Genomic DNA, 20,846 nt, shown 5'->3' with positions numbered 1-20,846 from the left:
CTTCAAGAAGAGCTGCTTACGCATGGGTGCGAGGTTGTACTATAGCAGCCACGTTTACGCAGTAAGAGAAGGATCGGTGAACGCAAGAGGCCCGTCGGACATCGTCGGCAAATGTGTCGCCCAGATGAAAAGCGTGGAGTACGATGTGCGTCTTGAGGTGAACCAATCCTTTCTTCAAAAAAAAAATAAATAAATAAGTGCCTCAATATCGCTAACCGCTTCATTTTTTTCTTTTTTAGTTGTCAGAAAATTGCAAAAATATTTTGCACGCAAGCTGTACATGCAAAGCTGGCTGCGGAGGCTGGTGCAAGCACGCCGCGGCCATGGCAATATTCGAAAATGAATACGAATATACATCGTGCACGGATGTTCCATGCGCATGGAAGAAACCATCATCGCGTCCCAACGTCGATGTCAAAAAATCAATCAAGGAAGTCTTTTCCCGTACGGGAAGTTCGTTTCTTACTTTTTGTGTGTGTGTGATGCGACTTTGCCGCTGATGGACGCAATCAATTTTGCAAGTCGACCTTCGCGAAAACCAATTCTGCAGATGGTGAGCCCTGCAGCTCTTTTCTCGCAGTTTGCAGGTGTAAATTGTGCCATTAAGGAGCTTGAGGAGCGCAGGGACATGATCCAGGTGCCGTCGACGGCACATCTAGCAGACGACAGCTTCGACCGAGAGTTGCTAAAAAAAACTAGATAAGGAGGGCAGCATACACAGTGCGCTAAAGGTCACTTCGACCTCTCCTTTTATTCTGAAAAGTGAAAACATGGTCTCAAAGATGCCTATCCCTGAAAAAGATTTCTACAAACAATTCGTCAAAAAAACATTGATCAAATATTGGAGATTGCCGAAATCACCAAGGGCCAGGCTGCCGTAAGGAGGTTTGATTTTTTATTAACATACACTTCTAATTTAAAATACATGTGACTTGTTTTAACTGAGACATGTTTTGTAGCAAGGTGGAAATATTGTTGGAATGTACGCTGGGTGCTGATCGATGGTGCTTCTCTTGTTTCCCACGAAGTGAGCACTGCATATTCGCGTTTCATTCCTTTTCAGTTGCCACAGCTCTCCCTCTGAGCTGTTAGAAAGCAAGAAGATAACAAGAAGATAACGTGTCTGAATACATAAGGCGCACAGACTGGCATTATAAAGGCAAAAGGCGCAGCCCATCAGAAACAGGTCAAAAGAACACAGACGACACACACATTTGGCGCTTTGCTGTGTGTTGTCTGTGTTCTTTTGTTCTGTTTTTGATGCGCAACTACTTTGCCTCCATCATGATATACCAAGAAGCCCAATGTGCAACATCATACTGGCATTAAGCGATAGTGTTTACCTTGCTCGGCGGACAGCTGCGATCCACCTCTGTCTTCTTTCAGTCTCATACGATTTCCAAGGAAAAGGGTAGAATTTGATCGGCGGCAATTTTCCAGCAGTGTTCCTGTAGCTTTTGTGACAGCCTTAAACGCAGCAATACGGCGAATTGCCTTTCCTGAACCCGGTTTTCACAACCACGCGACGAGGCGCCATGCTCCCCTACGTTGTCAACGCGTCCACTTCGCATTCACCCCCAACCTATAATCGCCGTCACCCGCGACAGAGGGCGCTACATGCGCGGCTTGAAGCTGCAGTGCCGCCGGTTAGAGACGTTCGAGGTATACTGTTAGAGGCAGCTCCTTCTCTTCAACTACGTTCGTAACCCTTTGAGACTAGGGTGTCGCTTTGAAACCATACTTCAAGCTTCACGTCAACAATGCTCGCGTGAGTATTCCACTTACGAAAAGCTCGCAACACAAACACGGACAGCCTCTCTTGGCTGGCTCAGCCAAATGATCGCGCCACAGTGTGAGGTCCGCCATTTTAATTTTCTCTCTTCTTTTTTAAGGACGGTTCTTTTCGTAACAAGTCTTTTGAGACGCTCATGATTCTGGCAAGAAGGTCGAAGCATAGAATCCGTGCGCGTTGTTTAACGCACACTGGCGCCAGTGGTCAAGGTCGGTCAAGACCCCCTCGCGCCGCTGAGGCCGCGAGATCTAGGCATGCGTGCCTCGAGACGGTTTATCACAGTGTTGAACTTGGCGACGCAACTTCGGCCCCTCTTGAAGGGCTTCCGAGGTGGCTTCAGTTTAGAACCACTTGTTGTCCATTCTCAATTCGTCCTTTTCATCTTTGTACGCTCTTTTAACCCGATAGGTTAAACACCCTTTCAGTCCATGGCTTCTTCTGAGTGACTCTGAATGACTAACCTTTGTTCTCCTGGACAATGCAATCGGCGGCGTTCGCATCAATGTGCTCAGTCATCTAGCCTTTTGCGAAGCGATTGCTCGGTCTTTATCGTGCAAGTGAGATGCGAGAAATGCGGTGATGCAGTTGGACAGCGCGCGCGTAAAGATGGCCAGCAACTTAACCGGAAGAAAGTTACGATCGCTATCATCCCATCTGACGCGTGAACGGCGCATATTCATACGCCATGTGATGGCACAACTTGTGGAACACCACAACCGTGTATAGAACTTATTTTTGTCAATGTTTCCGACATGCAGTGCTGATCGCGGCGAAGTTCGGTGTACTACTCTCAAGAATGCTGCTCCGCGCGGGCAAGCGAATAAATTAAAATAAATAAAGTTGTGTTGATTACCGTCCGAAAACTGCACTGTAGTTTACATAACTCATGAGGAACGCTGTAGCGACATGCTCCATATTGACCTAGATTACCCGAAGTACGCGCACCTAAATCCCGGTGCACGAGCGCGTTTTTTTATCCGCCCCGTCCGGAACACTGTAAAATAATTTACACCCTAAAAGTGAAAAGGGTGTAAATGTGTCTAAACTCACACCCTTAGGGTGTACGTTATATCGATAATACCCGAAGGGTGTGAGTTATAGACGCATTTACACCCTTTTTCCTTTTAAGGGTGTACTTTATTTTACAGTGAACGCGGCCCCTGTGGCTCAGAATCTAATCCGGGACCTTGTGCTCAACAGCAGAACGCCATGAGCCACTGAGAGAGCGCGAGTGGTTATTTCTCAAGGTACAATTCATTCAAATAAGGAAGGCAAGCTGAACGTAAAGGTTACCTACAGTTATGGATCAGGTACATGCACGTAACGGATTACGTACCTAACTTTCATTAGAGTTCCTTCACGTATCTGCCAGTGGAGAGGCGAAACGGGCCAAAATCTTTCGAAGAAACAATGGAGCCGGGAGCGCCCATAGAGTTCGGCCTCGCCTGCACAAACACAGCCTCCCTGTCAAGCCAGCCGTCAGCCCGATCGTTTATGGGGCAGATGTCGACGCTCGACCGCCACAGGCTTCCCGTGAAGGTCAGCCATTGAGTTTCCCCATACCTACACCCGTCCGCACCCGGAAGCTATATGCCTACGCTCGACATCCACACCGGCAGATGGCTCTGTAAACACAAGGGCACGCGACGGCACTGTTGACCCTGCTGCCCCAGATACATCGGCAGTGCTACGGCACGCGTCGTCTGTTGTCGACTTGGTAGCCACGCTATATATGTGTCCCGGCCGGACCGAACACAATTCGCCGAACGGGGCGCGCGCGCGCTTTCAGTGCAGCGTCGTCTGCTGTCAACCCGTGGCCTCGCCTGGAGGGATGCCAGCAGACGCGCTGCGGTGCGCGTGCAGACGACTTTGCGAAAACAGACGACACATTTAGTGGAGCCCGTATAGTGACGCCGGTGAGGGAACGCGGAAGCGAGCCGGAACCCGCGGTCCTTCTGGTCTGCCCCGGAGTTCCGGCCCTCCGGAGGCCGGAAGCGCGGGCGAAGCAGGAGTTTGTGTGTGGGGCACCGGGTCACTCCTTGAACGGTTGGATCATTTTTAGAAAAGAAGAAAGGGGGGTGGGAGCACTGGGCAGAAATGGATGAGCGGTTGCGGGGGAGAGACCCGCGGGCAGGCGCTCGTCGAGGTGGCACGTGCGACCTTGACCGCCATATTGACAGAAAAAAAGGTCGGTTCTCCCCTCCTCCCACATGATGTCGTTCCGCCCACTCTATTGTGGGACCGTCCGAAAAGTGGGGTGGTCAGCTGCCCAAGCAGACAGGGAGGGGAGCGCTGACCGATGGTCCGGAACGCCCTGTGTGCGGCGGGAAGCCAGGAGAAGGCTGTTTCTGCAGGCCCGCGGTTTTAACTGCGGCTTTGCAGCGCCCGACTGCCTGTGACGCGCCCTCGACATCCTGCTGCCCTATCTTCTGCTGGGTCTCTATAGGTCATCGTGATGATCGGTCGCGTGTTCGCCTTTGACTCCTTGACTGCACATGCAAGCGGTGCCGGCTGCACTAAACGCATGAGAGCACTTTGCGAAACCCCCCCCCCCCCCCCCCTATGCAGGAGGCCTCTGGGCTGCTCTAGAAAGCAGGCCCATGATTGCGCATCAAGAGTTCTGTAGACTGGAGGGTACGCCACGGCAGGCCCGTTCACAAAAGCCCTGTTCGTGCGAAACTCTTTCGCGGCCGTAACCTAGTTTTGTCCAAGGCCGCCAGGCGGCCCAAGGAAGCCTTGACCGCCAGAGTCGAGCAGCTGATTATGTCATCTGTCCTTCCTGCACGGACTGCGCAGGACTATTTCGGGAAGCAGCTCGATGGTTTCCTGTATAGGCGCCCGAACGACGCCATGAACGCGGGCATCTGTCACCCCCGTCGCCGATCCGTTTTCGGCTCGTCCGCGCCGAACTGCGACGTCGGTGAAGTCGCAAGAAGGGCTTTAGTATGACTGTTCGATCGGGGACCCTCGTTATAAACAAGAAATCGGGCCGGCACATCTGTTGGAATCACATAGTGAGATGGAGAGAGAGGTTAAAAGGAAAAGGCAGGGACGTTAACCATGCAGGCTGAGTCCGGTTGGCTACCCTACACCGGGGAAGAGGGGACTGAAAGATGAGAAGAAGAGAAAAGAAAACGTTCGCAGCACGCTCGCACATGGGTGAAGTGTTTCATCGCCGAGTCCGTATACGTCAGAAGCAACCGTACATGCTGGCGCATCCCAAGAAACACAGCACCGTCTTTTTTTTTGTGTTTTTGCAGGTTAGCGTCGCTGCACTTCCTGGGGGCTGGCTCTCTGTCGGAGACACGGTACTGGTAATGTGCAGTGCTTTGCGTACGACGCACGTGCATTGACTGAACTGATTGATCCCTTTCCTTCACACTCTCACCCCACGGGTAGGGATGGACAAAGGCTAGTCGGCCTGTAGCTGTCTCTCGGGTTCCTCTTGACCTCCGGCGTCACGCCAAGAAAGAAAAAGAAAATTAATTAGCGAGCTTAATGGGCTGGCGCATCTGTGGAAATTATCTTCGAATATGACAGATAGGCATGCGGGGGGAGGGGGGAGGGGAGGCGATCAGGTTGCCTGTGATCGCATTCTCGTTCCTACGAGTGCTCTCGTATAAGAATTACTAAAATATTTCGAGGAGTGTTTTGACATCGGGACAGGTTACCTCATGTCCTCACCTCTACGTCTGTGCTTTCTGGAGTTTATTCTGATAAAACCAGATGACAAGCAGACAATGCTGCGACAAGCGCATTCGCCTATTTTGAAACGACACTACTTTATGTGGCGTTCTACGGAGATTATTTCTCTGACCAATTCCGCTGAACTATGCGTGATCGAAGAGACTCTCGAAAGTAAAATAATCTAACCGCTTCATTCACAAGGTACAGATTTGTGCTCGCGTTTCTTTTACTACTTCTTCCCAACAGAGGCATTCAAAAAATGCAACTTTAGCTGTGGATGAATTGAACCACCCGCTCACACAATGTAGCTCCAGTTTATTTTAAACTGCGAAGTTTCGCTACGCGCGACCACATTACTGAAGGCATTCCCATATTTAACGGTACATGTTCAACGCACCGACTTCTGTCAGCAATATGCAGCGAATCAATTGTTTCTTTTTTTCCCTTCCCCGTAATGTCTGAAATCAATAATTAATTCATGCTTGCATACTTTGAGACGATAACTGAAATCATTTTATGAATTTGAAAAAAAAAACTGCGACACGAATGATTGTACACGAAACCAAAATATAATTACTCTACAATTGCAAGAACTCGCCGGAAAATGCACAAAAGTTCCTCCAGTTATCTTGCCTTTCGGCAAAGTCTGCGGCGCCTCGAAGTAAAATTACGCAATTCTGACTCAGTTATTCCCAGTCCATCGTAGTTCGTGATAGAAGAGAATATCACAGAAACTCTTCTGCCCAGAAATGACTAAACCCTTCACAGGCCTGCCAGAAAAAGAAGAAAAGTGTAATAGGGATACCGCGCCGTGAAAATAAAAGCACGACCAAGGCACCGCCGCGGCCGGCCCTGTCAGGGTCTCCGGAAATGAGGTCGCGCCGCAATATACGGGCAGAGGCGGCGTCTTATCTCCCTCAATTTCGAGCTGTGTTACGTGGCGCAATGGAGGGGCGGCGCTCTCCAACGCGAAAATGCCAATTAGGAAACAATGGAACGCTGACCTGGCTTCTGGCCTGGCGCCCGCGCGACTGAGTGGCGGCGCTGTTTATCCTCCCGAGGTGCCGCCACATACGGGCACCTGCTTCTTCTATGGCCGGGTGCGTGGTTCTCTTCGGTGCATCTCCGTAACCACGCGGTATACAGAGTCGCGTAGCAATAGGGGGGGGGGGGGGGTGGGGACCGTGGGCCCCGGGTGCAAGGGGACAGGGGGGGGGGTTGTCATATACGTGTGAAGACACCGGGAACTTGTTGATATCCTCGCCTTCCTCGGCTACAGCTGGGGGGGTGGGGGGGGGGGGGTGACAGAACACCTATGGGCCCCGGGTGCCAGACGACCTAGCTACGCCACTGGGTATACACGCCCCGTTGTAATGAAGTCGAGGGGATGACCGCGAGTTTCGGTATAAGCGGTAATTCGCTTAATCGGGAAACAGTGCAAATGTGCCCAAACGCGGAAGACTGCCGGGTGTATAAGGGTGCATTCCGAGACGAAAGGATTCGCTGCCAACGTCTTTAGGTGTGCATTGAGGTGAGCAGAGTGTACCAAGCGCGGTCCGCTCTCGCTACAACGAAGTCACGCGGATAACGAAAAATCAGAGACGACCTCGGAAGGATCGTCGGCTATTGGATGAGGGGACCCTTTAGAACTCGATAGGCGCAATGTCAAATACGCGATCCTATACCTGTGGCGTCTCGCGCTTAAAAAAAAAAAGGATCCACAAAACAGAAACTAAAACGAAACCTTCAACAGTTTTCCTCATAATGGGAAGTGATGAGATAGACAGCTAACCCTACACGGAGAAACGATGACGGCAACGATGGTCATAATGGTACTGGGATCGTGGGGATGATGATCGCTTTTATTCGCAGCGGTGCGACAAAGTTTCGTATTACAACGACAATTCTTACGCAATTCCATCTCTTCCACTCTCAGAGCTCGCTCAGGCGCCATTAGAGAAATTTTACGCGCCGCTAATTGACGTCAGCCTTCCTAAAGCGCCGTAAGGAGACGGATGTTAAGTGCCACAATTTTGACCTCGGCAGTGGAAGAAGCGCCTACGGAAAGAAAAAAAAAACGAAGTGTTGCTCACTTGAGCGCATGGCACCCGCTGCCTTTGTTGCGGAATAAATAAACAATCAAGGCGCGCTCCTCTGAGCTCCGTTCCTGTGTGCTGCCTTTTTTCATTTTCCATTGCAGTAACCCATTACATCAAGAGGTCTGTGTGCTTTAGACATACCTGTGAGAAAACATTAGATGTGTACAAGTCTTATGCCGCCGTTTACTGTTTTATTACGAAGAACAGAGTTACCGATTGCTCGCACTACATTGCAGGTCAGATGCAATCAAAGCACCCGACACACTCTACCAAAATTTTTTCAATCGATCCTTTAATGCTGCGTCACATAAAAAAATTGAGAGAGAGGGATCGAGAGAGAGAGAGAACAAGTCAAAACGCGCTGTGTTGTAATAGGAGCAGTCTTGCGTCGTTGCCTATGCCGCAATATTAAGAGTTCGTGGCCTCGGCTGTTTTCTCTTTCAACTAACCTTCGAACATTCTCCTTTTGTTTTCTTTTTTCTCAATACACGGACATTTCGTTGTAAGTTCATTTCCCGTTTGTAGCTTTTGACGATCTGTGCGTACAGCTCTGGCGTCTCTCGCGACGTCACAATTTGGGAGCCTATATAGTTGTTGACCTGCTGTTATTTCAACGTGTATTCTCCCCTAATTAGTCTATCAGGCGTCTCTCAATCCACGCCATAGAGTTTCTCACTACATTACCTAGAGGGAAATCTGGCGCTGCTGCGCTGTGGTATGCATGGGAATGCCGGTATATTGTGACTTCGGATTGGCATCGTTCTCGTAGAGACAGGACACCTTGAAGACGCGCTTGGCAAGTACCGTTCGGTCTGTCACACTGATTCATTTTCTACTAAAACAGCACGTCAAAAGCTGTTATAGCTTTATTATTACGCGAAAACATGTTTTGTTTAACTGTGATAACTTGTTATTGTATGTACGACTACATGTAACGTAAAAAGTGTCAGCGGGCCGCCAAAGTTGAAGAACAGACGACAAGGTTCGCGCTCGCTTTGAAACAGTTGGTCGTCTGTTCTTGCTTTTCTTCGCTTGGTCATGCATTGTTGGTGAGTAAAGATGTAATATGCGTGAATGGAAACATTTTATGATGATTCTACTTTGAGAACGCGTTATTTGTGTAGCCATATCCACGTTTTGGACGACGCCTCTTACAACACCAGCCAACACGAGCCTCGCAGACACATATAGCGTCATTCCCATGACGGCACGGTGCCCCCTTAAGAAACTCCCATAGACGGTGGCGCCAGATTACCCTCTAGGTGTTATAGTGAGAAACTCTATGATCCACACACATCCACGCGGCCGAAGGCTTCGCAGGTCGCCAAGGCGACCTGTCCCTTTTCCGACACGGTTCCGAAAGGATCCGGCGAAGTGTAGCTTTCGCTCGCCGCCAATACCATAACACACCGAGACACACACACACACACACACACACAAACAAGAACAGCCAATCCATATATCGCTCTCGCCCTTGGCAGCGGGGACGCGGGACAAAACGAGCAGAGTCCTTGGGCGAAGCGGTTATAGTTCCCGGTTCGGGCAGGCAAGGCCGACGCAGAGCCCAAATTGTCGCGCGATTGTTTTGTTTCTTTCATTCTTTTTTGTTTCTGGCCGCGGTACCGTCCCCGGTATACACTATGCCCTATACGCTAGCCATACGCTATTTCCCACAGGAGCGCCCGTCGTTCTTAGCGAGGTGGTTTGCCGGAATAACGGCGGAGAGGCCCCCTTATTAGCGCTTTCTCGAAGCGACCGCATTTAGACTATGTGTGTGTGTCTACGCCGACCGTGGCGGGAATGCAGGAAGTCGCCTCCGTTGCATACTGATATACACCATAGCGCTCCGCGGTCTCGTTAGGATATCGCGCCCGGACGCTATATACGCGGCCTTGCCTCTTCGTGGCTCTATTTGCCACCCATTCTTCCGCGTGCGAAGATGTTTTTTGTTGGTTTGTTTTTCTTTTTTTGGTTCGGCCGTTCTTCGATTGTTAAAGGACGTTATGTGCGAAAGTGTGTAGTGAGTCCGGTATACAGAGTCGGTTCCTTTCCCGTCTGACGACAGGCTTTGGAAGCCAGGCCCAACACTACTCGGAGGCTGTGAAGACATGGCTTGACAACGTTGAACGGCCACTCTCTAGGCCCTGACCAGACCGGCGCAGTGAGGTAAGGATGATTGTTTCCGACGCTTTAAATTTCCTAGTGCATCCCGGTATAAATTCGTGCATACCGTCCGTATAGATCGTCAACTGAGTTCAGGTACATCGCAGAAATTTTGAAAAAATTCATTTGGATGAAAGACTCGAAGGGCCCGTGTTACGTACGATTTCAAGGAGGGTTTTTGCAGGTGCCTGTTATATTGAACAATTACATTATAGACGAAGTTTATGACCGACCTATAACGCTGACGGTCATCATCATTACGGAAGCTTAAGCACACAGATTCTTTCCAGACTTCGCGTCTGTGCACGGATGTTTACAGCCCGCAACGGTCGCAACAAAAATTTAATCAGCTTTTATTCTAAGATTTAAGACAGTTTTATGAAGCCGCGTATGCTATACGTGATCATGTAAATCTAGTTTATATGCGCGTTAGATCACGCGCCTCGTAATTCCTGAATATACGTAATGTGTTGGGTTTCCTTAATGTTCCCCATCCACCGCCATGATCATTAGCGGCACTGGCAAACAATACAAGGGCCGTGTCATAAATACATGTGTTACAACAAATACTCAAGAAAGCGGACGCAGGAATAGCCGCCGACGTAAGCACCATCCACATACAGTACCGCTACCGCCGTGCGGAAGTTGCGAGTTCAGCTCCCACAGCAAAGGTGGCGAGTTGTATTTTTATGCGTTGCATATTGCAATCACTCAGTTCAGCCCTTGGGCGCGGCCGGGCAGCCACCATTGAGGGTATGAGCCCATTGTTCATTGCTGCGCGTCTCATATGTGGGTCTATTCTCTTTAAAGCTTGCTATGTTTGTTATTAAGTTGCTTCTATTTTTATGCGTTGCATATTGCAATCACTCAGTCCAGCCCTTGGGCGCGGCCGGGCAGCCACCATTGACCTTTAGCGCAACCACGTGACGTGACGTCACGACAGCGTGAGGAAAAGCTGGGCCCCAACTCGCGCAATATGCAACGCATTCTTGGCTTAACCAAGCTAAGCCTGGCCAAGAAAGACAGATTAATACAGATATTAAGAAAACAACTTCCACCGTGTTTTTTTCGCCCACTTTCATTTCCATTTACCATATACAATTTCTACATTTCAATTGAAACAACAGGTAGTTTTCCCTATGCTTTCCTTCGCTTCGTTGCTTGTTGGCTTTGTGTAGTTGTTACTAAAAACTGAGCCCCTCGATTTCCTCAATTTTTCTTTTTCTCGCTCAAGGCAGCTTGCCATCGCTGTCAAGCTGTCGGTGCGCGACTAACGATACCGCTGCCTCAGCTAGTAGATTCCTTCTTGCGTTGTGTTTTGCACAATACGGCTTCCGTGTTTATCACGAAAGTCCGAGCAGCTGTACGCGGCCGGTTGATGCGTAAGTTTGATCAGCTCAGCAATGCCTGCGATGCGCAACCAAGCTTCAGGCGAACCACTCTGTGCCAACTAAACTTCCGGGGATCAATCCTATAGGAAACAGCTGTGTGTGTTCACGCAGCGTGGGTCCTTCGCTAAGGACGATGTCAGGCGCTAAGGTCGCTGCTGTAGGGAGATAAAAAAAAAGAAAGAAAAGCTTCTCGACGCCAGACGGCAGACCTGTGCACCGCGGGGTTGCGCCATTATTCCGGAGAGCAGACGACACCGCGGTTTGCACAACACGCCAAGACGGCAGCCTTCTGCCCGTAGTATCGTGCCGTAGTGGGTCTATTACAACCGCGCACCCGTGGGGAGCTCGTTTCAATGGGGCACCTGTCGCGCTTCTCGGCAAATGAAGTGGGACGCCACGATGCTCCTTACAGCACGCGAAACAGTCAGCGAAGTCAAACAATAAGCCCGCAACACGCTAAAGGCAGATATGGTGAGCGGGAGCGCCGATAACAGCAGTGGCAGCAGTCTTCTGCTCTCGCGGAAACAGAAGCAGACGACGACGCGCAGCAGCAGCAGCAGCAGCGCCAAAGGTCGTCTGCTTCGAGGGAGCCCGAGCAGATGTGCCGGAGCAGACGGCGCTGGACCCCAGCGGTTGCAGCAGCGGCCGCGCGCAGACGACGCGCCGCGGAGTGCGCCGGCCTGGCCTGCATGCTTCGCGGGAAAGAAGAAAGAGAGTTGGGAATTTCTCCAAGTCTCTCTTACCCGCCTCCTTTCCTTTCTCCGTTTTTCAATGGCCGAGAGACGTGGAATGACGCCACTAAATGTACTAACGCCGGTGTAATATCTAATGAATTAAGCCGGTCTGCGACCTCCCCTCTATCGAAAGCCGTGCGTCGCCGTCTGCTCCTTTCTATCGAGCCGCCCCATCAAGGAGCGGGCGCGTTTCCCGCGTCGTCTGCTGCTGCCGATCATTGCGTAACCGCGGCGGCACGCGCTGCTTGACGCGACGCGGGGTGCCGTTCGCTGAAAGGTGTTTGCTTTCGTTTCCACGAATCGGATGTCATTTTGTTGCCGTTACTTCTGTTATTATTGTTGCGGGCTCCCTCCGGTGCTTCGTCCCGACGTTTGCACGGAGTGATGAACTGAAGTCGTCACAATGGGCGCTCGGAGAAGAATGCGCGCCTCTTTTTTCAAGTATTACGTTATACAACGATTGCTCCGTCTCCTTGCGCGTCATTCCTAATGGTTGCTATTCCGGTTACTCGACGCCACGGAGTGAGCTAAATATTAAGAAACGTATCCTTCTTCCAGGAAAGCTTGCGCAGACGTCAATTTACGCAGTAAGACACACCTTAAAGGCGCGAAGTTCTTTCTGTATACTTTATTTTCACTGCTATCGTCGCATGTGAGCAAACGGACTTCGTTGTGTGCAGGTTTGATTCGAGATTCGATTTTTATTTGATGTGATGATGTTTTGGAAAAAAACAAGTGTAATGGCTTCACAGCTAGCTGTGATATCTCTTATTATAATTCGCACTTTGGCTCAATTCTAATTGCGAAGTAGTGTACTTAATCAAAGTGTTGTACGGAGTTCCTTCGAGTGTGTGCCTTGTGCCTGTTTCCAAAGCAGTTGCACGCCTCTCACGGTAGTCTGAGTATACACTCGATAATATTGAGCTGAAGAGACCGACCAGTTTAATGTGTATGCCTCTTGCTTTCAAACGTGGACACCGAGAATCACGCCAAGATCTGCGGTTTAGTCAAGCGCGTTACACACGCATTCACACGCATCCTGCACTTCTTCACTCATCCATAGCTCCTCACAGCGGCACTAATAAGGCCCTTAAACAAGCCTCCCTTCAGTTCTTTCACTCCCACCTCTCTTTTCTACGTTCCTTCTCTCCTTGTTAGTCTTATCTCCTTATTTTTCTTTACAGGATAAACAGGGAGGCAAGACGAACAGTACAAAAAAATAAAGGCCGAAGCGACACCTGGTGTCGAGTGGCTGAGGCACCGGCGGTGCGACGCACCGGTGGCCCGAACACCTGCGTCGTCTGCTGCTGCCGTGCACGCTTCCGCCGACGGCGTTCGCGTGGCGGCAGCAGACGACAAACTTTGGAAGCTAAGTGGATAGATAGAAATAGAGAAAAAGATCGAAAGGACTGTATCGCTTGCGAGCGACCCTGCAATACTGCAGAAGGCACGCACTCGTACTGAAAGTGGCCACGAATACGATAAGGTTCTGGTGGTTTCTACGAGGACAAACAGTGAAAGAAAAGAAAAAAAACACGGGAGCAAACAGACGGCTGAAAATGAGGACCGTCGTCTGCTTCTGCCACGCGCCACATAGCAGAAGTTGCGTTTACATCGAGCACCCCTAAGCTGGAGATACGGCCCTCGGGCGCTTTTTTTTATAGTTGTTTATCTCTTACGTAGCTTCAGTAGTCCTGAAAGTACCGTTACGGTCAACATATGCGGGAGCGGGTTGTTTGTAGTACCACTCCAAAGGAAATTTTTCGCAATCAGCAGAAGGCTTTGGACGCAGGTTCGCGAAGCACTCAGCGTTCATATATGGCGCTACGGTTTCAAGTGCTCTGTGACAGATGGCGGGAAGCGGATGGCAAGCTTTGGCTTACTACCCTTTTTGGTGTTATCAGATCAGGCACCGGCACGGGCCTATATAACTCTTCGTGCCTAAGAGCGCGAAGTGGTCGGACGGCACTGTTGTGGCTGTTTCGTCAATATGCCATCTGCGGCTATCGCGGCACACTTATGCCAACGCAAGCTGCGTGTGTCTTTCATTAAAAGAGCTCTTCGTTTAGCAAGGACACGTTCGAGGTCTTCAAATGGAGCAGCGCGTGCCATATAGTCCTAGACATACAGAGTGTCCTGCTAAACCTATACTAGAGGGAGCATTCGCACTGCCATCGTTCAGCTACCGGGGGAATGGTGTCTAGTTCATGGATTTACCTGACATGCGGGCTTGTGACTTGCGATATTCTTGTGACTTTAGCCAATAAGGTTTATCTGCCTTTACTGGCTTATATTTCGAAGCAATCCTATTTGTCCAAACGCGTAAAGACATTCGATTCTGTGCACATGCATAATCACTGCGAATTCTTGCATTTATATACCACACTGTTGTCGAAAGTGATCGATTTGCTGTGCCACATAGCCGTTTGAAGCCGGAAGCACGAACTTTGGGCAATTCCATGCATCTATTCCATGCATTCCCGTGGTGTATATCTGTGAAGCACCATGCATGCCTTGAAAACCCCATAGGCACCAGCGCGAGAGTTTCCTCTATTAATTTTTTGTACGAATTGTATTACGACCTACAGGCAAGCTTCATGATTCCCACTAGCTAGGATTTCATGAGCGAAACCGTTGTTTCGTTCTACAGCGAGTTGTCTCCACGATGCGCCAAAGTTTCAACGAGAACGTTGGGTGTCTTAGGAATCCCTGCCTCTGTAGCTGTTCTCAGGCCTGCAAGTGATTTTTTTCTTTAATCCCCCTCCTTACTGTTTATATTTATTTAAGTGCAGGAGACGTTGGCATCAACGGCTGCTTCTTTTCGCTTATGGTGTCACGGAAAATGTCACTCTGTTCACTCAATGCGCACCAACACGAACATGAGTGCTAAAGTGCTCCACCGCAATGAATATTTCGCTTCACGGACATTTTCTGTATTGTTGCAAGCGCCAGTCACAAGCGCCAATCATTTTGCCCCAAGAGTGGCCAACATTAAACGCAAAGCGACGTATATAAAAAGAGAAGTAGCCACGTTTAGACGCCCGTACATATGTAAAATTAAATTTTAGTATTATTGGGCACAATGTGAAAGGAGGCCCACCTTTTAACATCAAGTGACAAGCAGCTATGCCGAGCTTTCTTACTTGTTTTGCGCATGAGAATTCTGCATGCCTGTTCCTCCACATGCAGACAGGCACAATCCTTACAATTCCAACAAGTTTCACTGTGATCTCCATTTCACCACGCCGCGCCCGAAAGCCGTTAGTTAAGCAGTAATGAGCGGCGACCATGTTTACATCTTCTGTACCGCAAGCGCCTGACCACTCGCTTTCAACCCGTTCGTGTCGAGCAACGTCACGACCGTCGGCCCCTCTTTGAACTTCCGACACATTCACCGCACGCGCCATCTGCTTTCACCTAAGCCTCCAGAGTGGGAGAGAGTGAACAAAATGCACACGCGACTGTCGCGCGACTAACACCAGGCGCTCCGCGCGCGCAGGGCGCCGCGGAGGCACGCAATTTTATCGTCTGCTGCAATTTACCGTCTGCTCGCTTGTTTTCTGCTTTCCCGACGACATCCTCCTGCCTGGCTAGCTCACTCCTTTCCACCCCTGCACCATTACCGCTTATCTGCACGATCAGTCGGATCTCCTCCAATCGAATCGCATCGGCCTCCTTCGGCGTAAGTACTACAGCGATATGTTTGCACAACACCAACGGCGATTACGCCGGCCTACTACATGATCGTCTCGCGGCTATCCATCCATTGGCACGCCGGTGGCGCAGTGTGTCGTCTGCTGCTCCCGAGGGGCGGCAGATGCAAGTTCGTTCCTCGGAATATCGCCCCCTCCCGATGTGCAGCGCGGATGCTGCCGTCGATATTATACGCGTGCCGGCGGGAGCAGGTGACGCCTGCCACCGGTTCGTCTGCTGCGAAGCCCGGAGGCAGCAGACGACGAAAACGAAAACCTGCCGCGAGAGCGCGTGCGGCACGCCGAGGTCGAGGATGCGCGAACGCGCGAGGCGCGTGCCGCAGACGAACGAAGCGTTTGTGCAGACGATCAACAGACGACGCGCTTGCGGCGTCGTCTGATCTATGTGTTTCATAGATACGAGGTCGTCTGCATGTTTCGTATGCGTACCTCTGTTCAGACGCATACGGATCCGATCTGCATCCGTCGGTCTCCGGTACTACAGAAGCGATCAAAGGCGGAGGCAACATTTCAGTCGAACAAAGGGTATACGCATTGCGAAGCAACGTTGTTAATCTCAAATCTTAATTAGCTAAACGAGAGGTCTCTTTCTAGTGCGTTGAGTTCTTGGTTTAACTTTTTTCCTTCACAATTTTCTTTGCCGCTGCAACACCTACAAAGTTGCACAGACGTTTGAAAGTGACGTTTTTCCGGAGTTGCAGGGATACGCATGAAAAGACACGCTCCGTTTGTGAAAACAGCTGCAAACCAAAACTCAATCGAAGAACAGCTTTCAAAGTGTATGATTGTCACCCTAAATATATAATCATCACCATCTTCATCACCATGCTATGTCATCGGCAGAACGAATGCCTATAGAACACACACGGTTTTGCCAATCAGCTTATCAGTGCGTGCTTCTTTTCCGTGACTGCAATCAGATGATCCTGTAAGCGCGTTTGATATCGAATGCATTGTCGAATCGATGTAATCTGTCGATCTTCTTCGTAATGCCTGCCAGCCCTGTAATCAGAATCCTGATCACAGAAACCCTAGCTACGTGGCCTACGCCGATTTCTCTATTCAAATGCATGTGTCTGAATTCTCACATCAGTCCTCAATACTAATTTCTTTTTCAACTTGGTTTAAATTAAACAAAGGACGACAGACTGCAGCGACTGTTAGAAGGAGATATTTAGCTTAAGTTGTCAATATTTTTTACGAAAATTCACAAATATTATAAAATAAACAAAAAAGACAATGCGATAACTTTACGTTTCCATAACACCACGACCAAGACAATTAGTTATAATAGTTCTGTCAAGTGCAGTGCGCCTATTACAAGCGTCTGAAGTGAACAAATCTGTAGTGTATCGATGCACAACTTTTGCGTAATCGTAATTTCCTGTATAAGTGGACTGGAAAATACTTTCATTCACGCTTATTACCGCTTTTCGTGCACTTCGCAAGATCTGTATAAGGAGCAATTTGCGGGTTTTGTGTCATCTGATATTGCATAGGGCACTTTTTCTTCTAAGAAGGAAAAATGCGATTGCGAGCACACATAGGTGAACTAGGCGTGCTTGCAATCCCACTCTTGATGATGATGATGATGAGCTAATCAAATCAAATATTCGTTTTCCACCATGTACATTACAGATGGAAGACGACGAAAAAAAAAAAGAAAAAAGCTGCCAGTAGGCGGCTTGACGAGTCCGCGCAGCCCCACGTAATTAGGGTCGTTTGGGCATCAGCAATGAAAAACAGTCAATAAACAAATGTAAACACTTGATCAGTGCAGAACAAAAGTAAGACACAGTGATTCGAAATAAATAAATAAATAAATAAATAAATAGGTAAATAAATGCCAGGATAAGTAAATCAGTTTTCTCCTTCTGCAAACATAGACCTAAGTTTAGCAGTGGAACAAATAAATAAGTCAAATTTAGTAGATCGATAATAGTTTAACAGTGATGGCAAAGGATACCATAGAAGTTCCATGCCAGAGGTCAAGCGGGATGCAACAACGTTCCAATATTCTCCATGTCTGGTATCATAATATAGTGCTTTCTTTCTAATTCTCCCAGTTTACCTAGGTTATATATGTTATACCCCACTTCATATTTAAACCTAGTACTCAAACGATAGTGGTATAATTTATGAGCCGTGATAATATGCGCTCTATGGAAAAAAAACCTGTAGTTGTTGCATTAAAATCAGCATTGTACACATGGCGTAGGTATCGTTTCTGCATAACGTAATCTTTTTGTAGGTTCGAGAATGTAGTCATACCCCGGACAAGTTGGCAGTAGTTAACATGTGAATAGAAAGGAGAATTTTAAATAAGTATTTTAAGTTTTGCAGAATGAATGTATCTTAGACGACCAATTATTCCAGTTATTCGAGCAAGATTTGTTACTAGTAAGTTCACATGGGATTCCCAGGACATGTGGGCAGTAACTGTCACACCGAGACATTTACAATGGTCAACAATCTCTACAGAATCACTGTTTAAAATAATATCGGCATGTGGAAGGACTGGCTTATTTTTGGCCCAAAAAATCACTGATTTTGTTTTATTTTCGTTAATCTTCATAGAGTTATACGAGGACCAATGTTGTAGCTGACCTGTAGTATAATTACAATTAGAGATAAGGTGATCGATGTTACCACCAGAAAGAAATGTGGTAGTGTCATCTGCATATATAATAAATTTCGCATTCTGATTAATATTAACAATGTCATCTATATATAGGTTAAATAGCAAGGGCCCCAACATGCTGCCTTGTCATCATCTCATCATCATCATCATCCTGGTTACGCCCACTGCAGGGCAAAGGCCTCTCCCATACTTCTCCAACAACCCCGGTCATGTACTAATTGTGGCCATGCCGTCCCTGCAAACTTCTTAATCTCATCCGCCCACCTAACTTTCTGCCGCCCCCTCCTACGCTTCCCTTCCCTTGGAATCCAGTCCGTAACCCTTAATGACCATCGGTTATCTTCCCTCCTCATTACATGTCCTGCCCATGCCCATTTCTTTTTCTTGATTTCAACTAAGATGTCATTAACTCGCGTTTGTTCCCTCACCCAATCTGCTCTTTTCTTATCCCTTAACGTTACACCTATCATTCTTCTTTCCATAGCTCGTTGCGTCGTCCTAAATTTGAGTAGAACACTTTTCGTAAGCCTCCAGGTTTCTGCCCCGTAAGTGAGTACTGGTGCCTTGTGGAACACCACACTGCAGTGGAAAAACTTGTGATCCTGAGTTATTGATTTGGACGACTTGTCGCCAATGGGGGATAAATACTGGCTTGAATACGTTTTGTCGCAGAGACGCCACATACCGCGCGAGTTTTTGTGCGACTAATACTATATGCGACAATCTACACAACGCTGTTCTCCGGAACCAACTGCGAGATTTCTTTTAAGAGCCCACGGCTTTGGCAACCCGAAGCGCACGCGATCGGAACCGGAAGCCGCAGATAACGTGACGCAGAAAACGGAAACGGGTCTCGCGACGTTGACTCGGGCGGCGCGCACGTGTCCAGACCACGCGCGCGCCAGAAAGTTACGTCACGTGTACGCGCGCACACCTAACGCGCACCACGTGTTCTGGCTCCCCGACCTGCGCCGGCGAAGCACTGCAGCCGTTTCCTGGCGACAACCGGAAGCGGCCCAAGGCAGCCAGCCGCGGCCACTTCCGACCGCAGAAGGAAAAACGATACAAAGCCGTCTGCGGCCAGAACCACGGGAATCGAGCCACGTACAGCACATACGTACACGCTGCGGGGCCTTTTGATGGCGCCGCGCACGCGCCCCGTGGTTCGAAACTAACCAACCACGTGACGGCGATTCGCGCCGCCACCTCGCGGCCCACCGGCACACTTTTGGGTTGACTCTGAGCCATCCATAGCCTGGAGTAATTACAGGAACCAGTGCGTACACTGGGGGGACCCCGTTGGACGCTTTCGCTTTTGTATTTGTGTAGTGTTACACTGACATTTCTGTCTTTTTGGTTCTCTTTCTGTCGGTGTTCGCGAAGCCCGCTATACCGACGTCGTCTGCATCCGCCACGAGACCCTCGCCCCTCTTTGCGCTCGTTCGCTTCCCTCCCCCTGGCCGACTTCCTCGAAGCTCGAACCCCGGCCTTGATTCCCTCATTTCCATTTTATTACCGTTATTATCCGGGCACCGGTATTGTCCCGATTATACGAGCCAGGGTTGCTCGGAACAAAAGGAAACAGCCCAAGCGTGGAGGAGCGCGCGCCCGCGCATGCGCTTTGGCCGGAAAACGCAACGCGCGCTCGACGCCGGCTGCGACTGCGATTGATTTCACCCGACTTTGGGCTCCGCGCGAGCAGAGAAAGGCACGGGCACTGCTCTGTTTATATCGTTATTATTTTGGTTTTGTTGATTTGTTTGTTGTTGTTGTGGTGGTGGTGCGCGGTGGGCGATAGAGTGCACACTGTGGTCACGCGTCGGGCGCGTAGCAGACGCGGGCTTTTGTCGTCTGCGTGGTTGGAGGTTGGAAGTCGTCTGCTTGGTACAACGACGAGTGGGTTGCCGGTCACCGGAGTGTGTCGCCGCCAAATCTGGCGGGAAGCGCGTGGCACCGCAACGCTGCGGCTTTTTTGCACCTGGTCGCGCTCTCACAATTTGTTTATTTAGTTGTTTATTCACTTATTTATTCTTTAGCTTGTCTCTGTCCGGTGGTGGTCGCGCGGCAGTGATCACGCGCCATTGGTTCGCCGAGTGCCTTTGACAGCTTCGTCGCCGTCGTCCTAAAAGCGGCCTACGACTACTACAAGCGCGGTATATAGCTAAGTTGTTGCGTCAAGAAGTTGCTTTAGGGGTTGCAGAAGGCAACAGCAAGCGTTGGATCAGCCTCAGCGCTGTACATTTTCTACGCGAACAAACCTTTATGTGGGCTGAAAAAAAGAACTACATTTACAATGAAAGAGACATTGACACGTACCTCCTCAATAGTGAAAATCACACGCGAAGGATTGTTTTGGGGGATGCGTTAACGTAAGAAACAGCGTGGCCTGCCGTTTTCAGATATGGTGATCACATTCACCTTGACTCTAAACATTGCTCAATATCTGTTTGGGAAAATAAACCAGCATGTGTACCTCGAATGCGTTATCTTACATAAAGCGCACTTGAGAGATCGTGGGTTCCTCATAGATAGTCCGCCTTTCTGAATACGAGCAGCAGCACACCAAACTTTCTACAACACAGCCAGACCACATCCGAATGCGAACAACAGCACTTCGCCCAACACA

General features: G+C 49.3%; 1 protein-coding gene and 1 long non-coding RNA gene across 5 annotated transcripts in view; one reads left to right on the top strand and one right to left on the bottom strand.

Annotated features, from left to right (window-relative positions):
- Positions 1-20,846, top strand: part of Delta (neurogenic locus protein delta) — a 281,198-nt gene that overhangs the window by 174,579 nt on the left and 85,773 nt on the right. For 3 of the 4 annotated variants that reach the window (XM_070527499.1, XM_070527496.1, XM_070527497.1), the window contains exon 2: positions 9,644-9,744. The exons of the other annotated variant lie outside the window; for it this stretch is intronic. The gene's annotated coding sequence lies outside the window, so the exon portion shown is untranslated. The remainder of the gene's footprint in view (positions 1-9,643; positions 9,745-20,846) is intronic. 4 annotated transcript variants of the gene reach the window in all.
- On the bottom strand, positions 879-1,630 carry LOC135911709 (uncharacterized). The gene is made up of 2 exons (XR_010567425.2): positions 1,344-1,630; positions 879-1,085 (listed from the first exon to the last, which is right to left on the bottom strand). It is a non-coding gene; the product is annotated as an uncharacterized lncRNA (long non-coding RNA).

Source organism: Dermacentor albipictus, chromosome 10, assembly GCF_038994185.2.
Source record: "Dermacentor albipictus isolate Rhodes 1998 colony chromosome 10, USDA_Dalb.pri_finalv2, whole genome shotgun sequence".
NCBI lineage: Eukaryota > Metazoa > Arthropoda > Arachnida > Ixodida > Ixodidae > Dermacentor > Dermacentor albipictus.
Note: the sequence above shows the minus strand (reverse complement) of the source record. Positions and strands in the feature narration are given on the sequence as shown.